Source organism: Tachypleus tridentatus, chromosome 1, assembly GCF_004210375.1.
Source record: "Tachypleus tridentatus isolate NWPU-2018 chromosome 1, ASM421037v1, whole genome shotgun sequence".
Lineage (NCBI taxonomy): Eukaryota > Metazoa > Arthropoda > Merostomata > Xiphosura > Limulidae > Tachypleus > Tachypleus tridentatus.
In genome coordinates this window covers 807,015-821,626 of record NC_134825.1, presented here as the reverse complement: position 1 = coordinate 821,626, position 14,612 = coordinate 807,015, and the positions used below count along the sequence as shown (strand labels likewise).

The window sequence follows — 14,612 nt, the reverse complement described above, 5'->3', positions numbered from 1 at the left end:
CTAGGTCTTCAGTGATGTTAGTAACAAAAAATGCATCGAATCCTTACCTGATATGTAGAAAAAATAACAACAATGCTATGAATGGATGCAATTATAACAAGAAAACTCTTAGTTCACGACCCATGGGAGTACAGCTAAAAGGTATGTCATGCTAAACAGCCCAGTCCAGAATCAGTTCTTGTATTCATTTCTTGCAGTTACAAGAAAAACAAACATTTAATAGCTGCTTGTCAGACCAAAATTAGAGATTTAAGTGTTTTAGTGCCTGTAGTTGTTCTAATTATAAAAACAATAAGTTATTTGAAGAAAATGAACTGGCTGAGACTTTAGAAAGTTAAATTGACTCACACGTGAATAACGATAAAAGTTATTTATACTTTCTGGAAGTAATTATAAGTGTTTACGTTGTACAGTGATACTCTTGTGTCGAAACGTGGCCTAACATCAACTAAACAACAATTTAAAACGTTAATATTGAGAAATTTAAAAATCTTTCTTTCCTAATGAAGGTTCCTGTAATTACGGGAGATAAATGCAAGGATATGGATTAGTGAAGAAAACGACTGATTTGTTTTACTTCACTTGATTAATCTGAAACAAATAAGTATATTTTAGATAATTAATACTCTGGTTAACTTGACACACACGAGTATTGCTGCCATTCTATAATATACTATCATTCTAAACTCTAAAATTAACCCTTACAATAATGTTTCTGTTGGCCAACAACTTAAATATTGAATATCCCCCACTAAGTGTAACAGATTTTCACTGTGTATGGTACATTATCTGAGTTTGTGACTCCTTTACCTCCAAGTATTATGCATCACCATGTGTTTAGTTTAATTACACAGCAAAGTTACTAATTAATTGAGTTTAGTACATCATATTTAAGATTCAATGTGGATTTTGTTTTCTTACTACAGTGTTACTGGGTACTTTTTATAAATTTAGACTATTATTACTATATTGATTGGATATCGAGCGCTTAGGCGTATTTACAGTTAAAGATACTATAAGGTGGATTTAGACACTAAATCTAGATTATAATTACAATACATATACTGTTTTCAATTCTATATATAATAATAAACTAATGTGTCTGTCTATGTGGGATCGCTATTGCTCCAACAGAAACTTCAAATTCTGCACGCTTTCTAAAAGACCCTGATAGTGTGCATCTGGATATTATTACTTACCTACGCTCGTACGCATTTTATATTCGAGATGCCTCATAATATACCACATAAAAATAAATGTGTCTGTCATAACTCCTAGAGAAACAAACTTAAAAACCTGAAACTTTGCACCCATGCTAAGTGGACCCTGAGTGTGTGCACTTGAGTGTTATTAATTATCTTATCCACTTGTGTATGTGCATGCTCATCTAACGAAAACCACATAGAAAAGAAGTGCTTTCTTATGTCACAGATATAAATCACAGCTATAAAAAAAAGACGTGGTTGTTCATGTCTGTGCATGTGTGACCGCTATAGCTCCAAGAGGAAAGAATCTAAAAAGCCAGTGTTTTGGGGTAATAATGCGTTCCAACAGTGGCTTTTACACCATGTGGCTAAGCCTAATATTGTAAAAAGTGTTTGTACTGAACGTATTGGTAAGAAAATTAAAAAATATATTTGTTGTTGTATAATTTAGAGTGTGTATTAATTAATTAATTAATTATATAATTTAATTAATTAAATATATTTTATTTGTATATAAATTTAAACTTGGATCGATATTCTTATTTCATGTTAAATGTTGGATCGATATTATTACTCCATGTTAAATGTTGGATCGATATTTTTACTCCATGTTAAATTTTGGATCGATATTCTTACTCCATGTTAAATTTTGGATCGATATTCTTACTCCATGTTAAATGTTGGATCGATATTCCTACTTCATGTTAAATGTTGCATCGATATTCTTACTCCATGTTAAATTTTGGATCGATATTCTTACTCCATGTTAAATGTTGGATCGATATTCTTACTTCATGTTAAATGTTAAATCGATATTCTTACTCCATGTTAAATTTTGGATCGATATTCTTACTTCATGTTAAATGTTGCATCGATATTCTTACTCCATGTTAAATTTTGGATCGATATTCTTACTCCATGTTAAATGTTGAATCGATATTCTTACTCCATGTTAAACGTTGGATCGATATTCTTACTTCATGTTAAATGTTGGATCGATATTGTTACTTCATGTTAAATGTTGGATCGATATTTTTACTTTATGTTAAATGTTGGATCGATATTCTTACTTCATGTTAAATGTTGCATCGATATTCTTACTCCATGCTAAATTTTGGATCGATATTCTTACTTCATGTTAAATGTTGGATCGATATTCTTACTTCATGTTAAATGTTGGATCGATATTCTTACTCCATGCTAAATTTTGGATCGATATTCTTACTCCATGCTAAATTTTGGATCGATATTCTTACTTCATGTTAAATGTTGGATCGATATTCTTACTTCATGTTAAATGTTGGATCGATATTCTTACTCCATGTTAAATGTTATGCTCATGGCTCTAGGCTTGGTTTTCTCATAGAGGTCCGGCAAGGCCAGGTAGTTAGGGCGCTTGACTTGTAATCTGACGGTGGCTAGTTCGAATCCTCGTTACACTAAGCATGCTTGTCCTTTCAGTAGTGGGGGCATTATAATGTGATGGTTAATCCCACTAGTCGTTGGTAAAAGAGCAGACGAAGAGTTTCTTTGGGTGGTGATGACTGACTTCCTTTTCTATGGTGACCTTAATGACCGAGAGCAAGATATCTGGTATTCCTCAGCGCTGGATGTACACCACGTGTCCTGTCTCATGCCCACAATGTGTACATGACTTCTATAGAAATGTCACGTACACAATGTAGACGAATTTATCATTGTTAAGAAGCTGTAGATACATAACTGGTCATAGTTGATGTATAACTGGTCATAGTTGATGTATAACTGGTCATACTGCAGGCCAGAATATCTTCATTCCAGTTATCTCATTTGACTTGCCATTTCAATTGAGACGTCTCCAGTTCGACTGGTTTTGTCATGAGTATAAACAATGCTCAGGAAACATCACTCCAGGTTGTTAGTCTCAATCTGTAAAGTCCATATTTTTTATATGGCCAGCTTTATGTTGGATGCTCCAGGGTAAGTGATAATAAGATCCATTTCGTCTTGGATGGTAAAACAATCAATATTATCCATCCTACTGTAACGGTAAAGAACCGTAACAGATTCTGATAAAATATGATATAAACTTGCTACATCAAATGTGAATGTGATATATTTAGTGCAATAATAAAGTTCTTTGATGATAAATAATTCTTAATTTACTCTATTTTCTTCACGGATTTTTTATGTTTCTGGAAAATAAAAAAAAATGTTTAAAATAATTTTGTTTGTTTAACTATGCTATAGTATGTTCAAAATACACACACTGATATTGTTAACTAAAACATATCAACCTAGTGTACTTTGACTAGTATAGTCCGGTAACAAATAAGTAGACCTGGCATGGCCTAGCGCGTTAAGGCGTGCGCTTCGTAATCTGCGGGTTCGCGCCCGAGTCGCGCCAAAATATACTCGCCCTCCCAGCCGTCGGGGCGTTATAATGTGACGGTCAATCCCACTATTCGTTGGTAAAAGAGTAGCCCAAGAGTTGGCGGTGGGTGGTGATGACTAGCTGCTTTCCCTCTAGTTGCTTTGTGCGAAATTCCAAAACAATTAAGTAATATCTTAAGAATATAATTACAACATATTCATTGTCTTCTATTCTACACGCCCCCTAGTGGCACAGCGATATGTCTACGAACTTATAACAGGAGAAACCGGGTTTCGATACCGGTGAAGAACAGAGTACGGCAAGTCCATTTTCTAACGTTTTGTCTGATTACAAATAAAATATTCCATATATTGATATAATAAATAAGTACAGTGTACCTAATTTATTGTTACAAAACATTTACTGTTCATTATTCTACAGTTTGCTCTAACAAATAAGTTTAAAGTGTTTAAACAATCACTACGATATATTTATTGGTTGGTATGGTAACAAAGTCTGACGTATTTAAAATATTTGTACGATACTGTAATAAATAAGCGCAAAGTGTTTACTTTATAATTATAAAACATTCACCGTTTAAAGCCAACCGTAGTTTTATTTAATACAATCTCTAAACTAACTGTACTTTGTAACCATCGTACACGTAAATACAGTAAGTAACGTATATTTAAGTTTTCAAAGTTCGCTACTCTGTTTTTTTTTATCTTATATTATTTTTATTTTATATCAGTATTGCGTGAAGCAAACAAAAATCCAGCCTTATCTGTAAACTACAGGTACACGAGTCTGTTTGTTCTTCTTTTATCAACAGCCAAGCCTGAACTTGAGCAATACAACGGTTAATATCACTTAAACGCCATATTGGAACCACAACGTTAGTTTTGTGAGCTTTGTCCAAAAAAAATCAGTAAGTATCAAGAATATAATATATTTTGATCTTTATATTTTTAAACAATTGGTTGACAAATGAACATAAAGCAAATTAGATGATAAAAATGACGTTCAAACATCTAATAACTTAACATTATTGAACAAATGATAAAATAAACATTTTTAATCGTTACTTGTGTTATAAATAAGAATACAATATTTTATTTTAATACCAGTGTATTATATCACTGGGTTGTGACTGCTATATTTAGCGTCATATTTTCTAAGCTATCACTTCTTACTTTTTCACGTAGAGGAAAGAAAAAAAATATTGTTTTTGTTTGTTTTTATTTAAGGAAAAAAACATAAACAATTCACTCTACCCATCACTGGTATCTAAATCTGATTTCTAACATTATAAGTCTACAAAAGTACCACTGGTATCTAAATCTGATTTCTAACATTATAAGTCTACAAAAGTACCACTGAAAGTAATATTGGAAACTTTCGAAAATTCTAAATGAACTATCCAATGTTTAGAAAAAAAACTATACTAATTTATACTTAATTTAAAGAGTATGAAACTATTCCCTTGTTACATAGTTTGTATTTACTTTAAACACGTAAAAAATTGTTCCCTTGTGACATAGTTTAATGTATACATATATGAAAATATTACCTTGTTTCATAGTTTAATCTGAACACGTATGAAACTATTCCATTAATATATAGTATGTATTACATTTACACATCTACAAACTATTCCCTTCTTATACAGCTGGCATTAAGTTTGAATATATATAAAACTATCCCCGAGTTATATAGTTTATATTTAAACACATATAACACTGTTCCTTTCTTAAACAGTTTATATTTAATTTAAATACATATAAAACTATTCCCTTGTTATATAGTTTATATCTAATTTACACAAGTATGAACCAATTTTCTCGTTATATATTCTGTTATCAATTAACAGCCTCTTTTCACACTATTAACTTCCAAAACTACCAAAAAAATTCAACACCTAATATCAAACTATTAAATAACAAAACTTCCAGAAAAAATTCATTTTCTTCCTCAAATTGTAATTATTGATTAAAACAACAGCCAGTTTCATAACGTACTAAACATATCATTCAACCAGTGTTGTTGTGTTACAAAATAGTTTCATTGTTCCGCATTATTCAAAAAAACCAATTAGTGCTGTTGTGTTAGAAAAAAAATCGCTTTTAATTTATTACTTACTTCTTTAGGTGAAGACAAGTCATCAGTATATATATAACCACTGTTTCTTTAGGTGAAAACAAGTCATCAGTATATATATAACCACTGTTTCTTTAAATGAAGACAAGTCATCAGTATATATATATAGCCACTGTTTCTTTAGGTGAAGACAAGTCATCAGTATATATATAAAACCATTGTTTCTTTAGGTGAAGACAAGTCATCAGTATATATATAAAACCACTGTTTCTTTAGGTGAAGACAAGTCATCAGTATATATATATAGCCACTGTTTTTTTAGGTGAAGACAAGTCATCAGTATATATATAGCCACTGTTTCTTTAGGTGAAGACAAGTCATCAGTATACATTACCATACATGCTTTACATGTGTACAGGTTATCTGCATACATTAACACAGTTCCTTTGCATATAGACAATTCATCAGTATACATTATCACAGATGCCTTACATGTGGACAAGTTATCTGCATATATTAACACAGTGATGTCGAGAAAACCTACTTGTAGAGAAATATATATGTAAAACGGCTCGTTTGGGTTGAGAAAATATTTTACATAGGAGATCGAACAACGTTTCGACCTTCTTCGGTCATCGTCAGGTTCATAAAGATATAAAGAGGTAACTAACTGAAAGCTGACAAATTAGCAACCCTCATAGAATTCACCACGATGAAGACAAACTTTATGTTCAACAACCACAACTATATACAAACAAATGGCCAAAGCATGGGCAACCCAGTATCACCAGTTCTAGCCAATATTTTTATGACACAAATTGAAACACAAGCAATTAACACAGCATTACATCCACCACTATATTGGTACAGATACGTAGACGACACAATTGCAGGTTTCACATATACAGAACACACTTATTTTTTTCAATCACATTAACTCTATACATCCCAACATTAACTTCACATGTGAACAGGAAGAAAACAATCAAATATCATTTCTTAACCTCAAAATTACAAGAACCGATACACAATTTAAAACAGAAATCCACCGAAAAATCACCCATACTGGACTACACATTCCTTGGGACTCAGCACACGAAACAAAACAAAAACTCAACATACTAAGAAACCAAATAAACACAGCCATAAAACTATGCTCACCAAATAAATTAACGATGAATTAGACAAAATAAAACAATACTTCATCAACATCAATAAGTTTCCTCCACAAATCGTAGAAAACATTATACGCACACACCTAGACAGAAAGCAAAATCAACCAACAAAAGTAAATATATCTCACGAATTAAATAATCAGGAAACCATATAGTGCTGTATACCATATATTCCCGACATCAGCAGAAAAATAACCAACATTTGGCAAAACTAGTAACAAAATATGATATTCCAGTTAATACCAAATTTATTCAAAAACCAGGCACAAAATTTAGGTCTATGCTATGTAAAAATTACACTGACAAACACCACACCAACATTATTTATAAAATGCAATGTGATAACTGCCACGATTTCTATATTGGAGAAACAAGTAGAAAAATGGAAACCAGATTCAAAGAACATAAAAAGTCACCTTCACACGTTTTCGAACACTGCAAGTCAAATAACCACAACATAACCATAGAAAACACTCAAATACTAAATAAAGAAACAAACATAAACAAACGCAAAATTAAAGAAGCCTTACTTATACAACAACTTAAACCCAAAATAAACCAATATAAAGGAACGCCTTTATACCTATATTAATATAACAAAATAAATAAAATTATATATTCAAACATCTAACACCGCCCACTTCATTCTGACACCCAGTTACACAACCCCTTTCAAACATTTGGTCAGCTTCCGGTCAGTTACCTCTTTCTTTCTTCGTGAACCTGACGATGACCGAAGAAGGTCGAAACGTTGTTCGCTCCTCTACGTAAAATATTTTCTCAACCCAAATGAGCTGTTTTTACATATATATATTAACACAGTTCCTTTACATATAGACAAGTTATCAGTATACATTACCACAGATGTTTTACACGTAGATGAGTCATCACTATACATTACCACAGATGTTTTACACGTAGATGAGTCATCACTATACATTACCACAGATGTTTTACATATAGACAAGTTATCAGTATACATTACCACAGATGTTTTACATATAGACAAGTTATCAGTATACATTACCACAGATGTTTTACATGTAGATGAGTCATCACTATACATTACCACAGAGACATTAGATGTAGACAAGTGTTCAGTAAACATTACCACAATTAATTTACATGTAGACTCAGAGACGTTGAACATTCTCTGATTACAAAATATCCCGAAAGAGAAGATAACTTGATATTCCAGTCTGTTATTATTCTTTGCTTACCAAGTCTAAGAAAGGTCTTCCAATGGGGAATTGAAACCACTAAAAATTCTAATTACTATTAACTTGAGTGGCGTCCCTTTTTTGTTTTAGGTCTAGTAAAAACAGTAACCTTCGTTATTTCATATGTATGACTTGTTTCAAGAAAATATTTACTTCATCTATAGACAAAATTCCAGATTACATGTAGATATTTATAGATTAATGGATTCAGACAAAATTCCAGATTACATGTAGATATTTCGATCTATTGATATTTTATAATAGTTACTTGAACTTGTGTTTGCTAACTGTCACGTATGAACGATTCTGAATCTCTAATTTGTTTCGCTTCAGCATTTTAATACGTTAGTTCCTGTCAAGCGAACTTTATAATCTATGTTATTACCAATGGTTTGTATTGTTTCTTCTCAGTACTTTTAAGAACGTGTACGCATACACTATCATAATATTTTTTCGTTTGTGTTGCAGGTACACTTATAGAAATAAACGTCTTCTTGTTTGTTTCAGAATATTTTCCTGCTCTTTTGACTCTTTGAATGAAAATGAATTTTCTTTATATATTTTAGGAAACATGGCACCTGGAAAAGGATTTATTGGTATAAAAAACTTTCAAGCAATAGCAATCTGCACATGTGTCGGGGCTTTCATTGGACTATGCCTAATGATAGGTGGCGCTGCAATCACAGGAGTAGCATATACGGAAGTACCTCCTCCATTCGATGATCCAAATTATGACCGCTATCAAGGTTCGAATCCGAGGCGTGTTATCGGTCCGATTATGATGGTATTTGGCGCTTTACTCCTCTTCGGCGGATGCTGTTTCATAGGATGTGCATTCTGGTCTTTCACGAACAGACAAGATAAACCTCCAGAGAGAGAAATGAACCATCGTGGGAAATTCTAAAATGGTATTTACGTATTGAGAATCACATGTTTAGTGAATTACAGATAGGAATGATGAAAAGGCTAACTAAAAGTATAATAAATATGTATTTGTCTGCTATGACCAACAGACATTTCAACTGAAATATCTCTTCCTCTCAACTGATCTGATTGCAATGCAATTCTCGTCCATTCTATCTTGTAACCTTTACATACAAGTGATTCAGTAATCTGCATCCCAGCTTGATCTAGTAGTCTGTATGCTGGCTTGTTCTAGTAGTCTGTATGCTGGCTTGATCTAGTAGTCTGTATCCTGGCTTGATCTAGTAGTCTGTAACATGGATTGGCCTAGTACTCTGTAACATGGCTTGATCTAGCAGTCTGTATCCTTACCTGATCAAGTAGTCTATATCCTGGCTTGATCTAGTAGTCTGTATCTTGGCTTCATTTACTAGTCTGTATCTTGGCTTGATCTAGTAGTCTGTATCCTGGCTTCATTTACTAGTCTGTATCTTGGCTTGATCTAGTAGTCTGTATCCTGGCTTTATCTACTAGTCTGTATTTTGGCTTGATCTAGTGGTCTGTATCCTGGCTTGATCTAGTAGTCTGTAACATGGCTTGATCTAGTAGTCTGTATCCTGGCTTGATCTAGTAGTCTGTAACATGGCTTGATCTAGTAGTCTGTATCCTGGCTTTATCTACTAGTCTGTATTTTGGCTTGATTTAGTAGTCTGTATCCTGGCTTGATCTAGTAGTCTGTATCCTGGCTTGATCTAGTAGTCTGTAACATGGCTTGATCTAGTCGTCTGTATCCTGGCTTTATCTACTAGTCTGTATTTTGGCTTGATCTAGTAGTCTGTATCCTGGCTGGATTTAGTAGTCTGTATCCTGGCTGGATTTAGTAGTCTGTATCCTGGCCTGATCTAGTAGTCTGTATCCTGGCTTTATTTACTAGTCTGTATTTTGGCTTGATCTGGTAGTCTGTATCCTGGCTTTATCTACTAGTCTGTATTTTGGCTTGATCTAGTAATCTGTATCCTGGCTTGATCTAGTAGTCTGTATCCTGGCTTGATCTAGTAGTCTGTATCTTGGCTTGATCTAGTAGTCTGTATCCTGGCTTTATCTACTAGTCTGTATTTTGGCTTGATCTAGTAGTCTGTATCCTGGCTGGATTTAGTAGTCTGTATCCTGGCCTGATCTAGTAGTCTGTATCCTGGCTTTATTTACTAGTCTGTATTTTGGCTTGATCTGGTAGTCTGTATCCTGGCTATATCTACTAGTCTGTATTTTGGCTTGATCTAGTAATCTGTATCCTGGCTTGATCTAGTAATCTGTATCCTGGCTTGATCTAGTAGTCTGTATCCTGGCTTGATCTAGTAGTCTGTATCCTGGCTGGATTTAGTAGTCTGTATCTTGGCTTGATCTAGTAGTCTGTATCCTGGCTTTATCTACTAGTCTGTATTTTGGCTTGATCTAGTAGTCTGTATCCTGGCTTGATGTAGTAGTTTGTACTCTTGCTTGATCTAGTAGTCTGTATCCTGGCTTAATGTAGTAATCTGTATCTTTACTTGATCTAGTAGTTTGTATTCTTGCTTGATCTAGTAGTCTGTATCCTTACTGGATTTAGTAGTCTGTATCCTGGCTTGATCTTGTAGTCTGTATCCTGGCTTGATCTAGTAGTCTGTATTTTGGCTTGATCTAGTAGTCTGTATCCTGGCTTTATCTACTAGTCTGTATCCTGGCTTGATCTAGTAGTCTGTATCCTGGCTTTATCTACTAGTCTGTATTTGGTTTGATCTAGTAGTCTGTATTTTTACTTGATCTAGTAGTTTGTACTCTTGCTTGATCTAGTAGTCTGTATCTTTACTTGATCTAGTAGTTTGTACTCTTGCTTGATCTAGTAGCCTGTATCCTGGCTTAATATATTTGTCTCTATCATGGCTTGATCTAGTTGCCTGTATCCTGGCTTGAACTAGTAGTCTGTAATGTGGCTTGATCTAGTAGTCTGTATTCTGATTTGATCTAATAGTCTGTATCTTGGCTTGATCTAGTAGTCTGTATTTTGGCTTGATCTAGTAGTCTGTATCCTGGCTTTATCTACTAGTCTGTATCCTGGCTTGATCTAGTAGTCTGTATCCTGGCTTTATCTACTAGTCTGTATTTGGTTTGATCTAGTAGTCTGTATTTTTACTTGATCTAGTAGTTTGTACTCTTGCTTGATCTAGTAGTCTGTATCTTTACTTGATCTAGTAGTTTGTACTCTTGCTTAATCTAGTAGCCTGTATCCTGGCTTAATATATTTGTCTCTATCATGGCTTGATCTAGTTGCCTGTATCCTGGCTTGAACTAGTAGTCTGTAATGTGGCTTGATCTTGTAGTCTGTATTCTGGTTTGATCTAATAGTCTGTATCTTGGCTTGATCGAGTAGTCTGTATCCTGGCTTGATCTAGTAGTCTGTAACATGGCTTGATCTAGTCGTCTGTATCCTGGCTTTATCTACTAGTCTGTATTTTGGCTTGATCTAGTAGTCTGTATCCTGGCTTTATCTACTAGTCTGTATCCTGGCTTGATCTAGTAGTCTGTATCCTGGCTTTATCTACTAGTTTGTATTTGGTTTGATCTAGTAGTCTGTATTTTTACTTGATCTAGTAGTTTGTACTCTTGCTTGATCTAGTAGTCTGTATCTTTACTTGATCTAGTAGTTTGTACTCTTGCTTGATCTAGTAGCCTGTATCCTGGCTTAATATATTTGTCTCTATCATGGCTTGATCTAGTTGCCTGTATCCTGGCTTGAATTAGTAGTCTGTAATGTGGCTTGATCTAGTAGTCTGTATTCTGGTTTGATCTAATAGTCTGTATCTTGGCTTGATCGAGTAGTCTGTATCCTGGCTTGATCTAGTAGTCTGTAACATGGCTTGATCTAGTCGTCTGTATCCTGGCTTTATCTACTAGTCTGTATTTTGGCTTGATCTTGTAGTCTGTATCCTGGCTGGATTTAGTAGTCTGTATCCTGGCCTGATCTAGTAGTCTGTATCCTGGCTTTATTTACTAGTCTGTATTTTGGCTTGATCTGGTAGTCTGTATCCTGGCTTTATCTACTAGTCTGTATTTTGGCTTGATCTAGTAATCTGTATCCTGGCTTGATCTAGTAGTCTGTATCCTGGCTTGATCTAGTAGTCTGTATCTTGGCTTGATCTAGTAGTCTGTATCCTGGCTTTATCTACTAGTCTGTATTTTGGCTTGATCTAGTAGTCTGTATCCTGGCCTGATCTAGTAGTCTGTATCCTGGCTTTATTTACTAGTCTGTATTTTGGCTTGATCTGGTAGTCTGTATCCTGGCTATATCTACTAGTCTGTATTTTGGCTTGATCTAGTAATCTGTATCCTGGCTTGATCTAGTAATCTGTATCCTGGCTTGATCTAGTAGTCTGTATCCTGGCTTGATCTAGTAGTCTGTATCCTGGCTGGATTTAGTAGTCTGTATCTTGGCTTGATCTAGTAGTCTGTATCCTGGCTTTATCTACTAGTCTGTATTTTGGCTTGATCTAGTAGTCTGTATCCTGGCTTGATGTAGTAGTTTGTACTCTTGCTTGATCTAGTAGTCTGTATCCTGGCTTGATGTAGTAATCTGTATCTTTACTTGATCTAGTAGTCTGTATCCTTACTGGATTTAGTAGTCTGTATCCTGGCTTGATCTTGTAGTCTGTATCCTGGCTTGATCTAGTAGTCTGTATTTTGGCTTGATCTAGTAGTCTGTATCCTGGCTTTATCTACTAGTCTGTATCCTGGCTTGATCTAGTAGTCTGTATCCTGGCTTTATCTACTAGTCTGTATTTGGTTTGATCTAGTAGTCTGTATTTTTACTTGATCTAGTAGTTTGTACTCTTGCTTGATCTAGTAGTCTGTATCTTTACTTGATCTAGTAGTTTGTACTCTTGCTTGATCTAGTAGCCTGTATCCTGGCTTAATATATTTGTCTCTATCATGGCTTGATCTAGTTGCCTGTATCCTGGCTTGAACTAGTAGTCTGTAATGTGGCTTGATCTAGTAGTCTGTATTCTGGTTTGATCTAATAGTCTGTATCTTGGCTTGATCGAGTAGTCTGTATCCTGGCTTGATCTAGTAGTCTGTAACATGGCTTGATCTAGTCGTCTGTATCCTGGCTTTATCTACTAGTCTGTATTTTGGCTTGATCTAGTAGTCTGTATCCTGGCTGGATTTAGTAGTCTGTATCCTGGCCTGATCTAGTAGTCTGTATCCTGGCTTTATTTACTAGTCTGTATTTTGGCTTGATCTGGTAGTCTGTATCCTGGCTTTATCTACTAGTCTGTATTTTGGCTTGATCTAGTAATCTGTATCCTGGCTTGATCTAGTAGTCTGTATCCTGGCTTGATCTAGTAGTCTGTATCTTGGCTTGATCTAGTAGTCTGTATCCTGGCTTTATCTACTAGTCTGTATTTTGGCTTGATCTAGTAGTCTGTATCCTGGCTTTATTTACTAGTCTGTATTTTGGCTTGATCTGGTAGTCTGTATCCTGGCTATATCTACTAGTCTGTATTTTGGCTTGATCTAGTAATCTGTATCCTGGCTTGATCTAGTAATCTGTATCCTGGCTTGATCTAGTAGTCTGTATCCTGGCTTGATCTAGTAGTCTGTATCCTGGCTGGATTTAGTAGTCTGTATCTTGGCTTGATCTAGTAGTCTGTATCCTGGCTTTATCTACTAGTCTGTATTTTGGCTTGATCTAGTAGTCTGTATCCTGGCTTGATGTAGTAGTTTGTACTCTTGCTTGATCTAGTAGTCTGTATCCTGGCTTGATGTAGTAATCTGTATCTTTACTTGATCTAGTAGTCTGTATCCTTACTGGATTTAGTAGTCTGTATCCTGGCTTGATCTTGTAGTCTGTATCCTGGCTTGATCTAGTAGTCTGTATTTTGGCTTGATCTAGTAGTCTGTATCCTGGCTTTATCTACTAGTCTGTATCCTGGCTTGATCTAGTAGTCTGTATCCTGGCTTTATCTACTAGTCTGTATTTGGTTTGATCTAGTAGTCTGTATTTTTACTTGATCCAGTAGTTTGTACTCTTGCTTGATCTAGTAGTCTGTATCTTTACTTGATCTAGTAGTTTGTACTCTTGCTTGATCTAGTAGCCTGTATCCTGGCTTAATATATTTGTCTCTATCATGGCTTGATCTAGTTGCCTGTATCCTGGCTTGAACTAGTAGTCTGTAATGTGGCTTGATCTAGTAGTCTGTATTCTGGTTTGATCTAATAGTCTGTATCTTGGCTTGATCTAGTAGTCTGTATTTTGGCTTGATCTAGTAGTCTGTATCCTGGCTTTATCTACTAGTCTGTATCCTGGCTTGATTTAGTAGTCTGTATCCTGGCTTTATCTACTAGTCTGTATTTGGTTTGATCTAGTAGTCTGTATTTTTACTTGATCTAGTAGTTTGTACTCTTGCTTGATCTAGTAGTCTGTATCTTTACTTGATCTAGTAGTCTGTATCTTTACTTGATCTAGTAGTTTGTACTCTTGCTTGATCTAGTAGCCTGTATCCTGGCTTAATATATTTGTCGCTATCATGGCTTGATCTAGTTGCCTGTATCCTGGCTTGAACTAGTAGTCTGTAATGTGGCTTGATCTAGTAGTCTGTATTCTGGTTTGATCTAATAGTCTGTA

At 34.7% G+C, this 14,612-nt stretch overlaps 1 long non-coding RNA gene across 1 annotated transcript; it reads left to right on the top strand.

Moving 5' to 3' along the window:
* The first annotated feature begins 4,156 nt into the window (after positions 1 to 4,156).
* LOC143227289 (uncharacterized) lies at positions 4,157 to 8,667 on the top strand. The gene is made up of 2 exons (XR_013014989.1): positions 4,157 to 4,486; positions 8,617 to 8,667. It is a non-coding gene; the product is annotated as an uncharacterized LOC143227289 (long non-coding RNA).
* Positions 8,668 to 14,612: the final 5,945 nt, after the last annotated feature.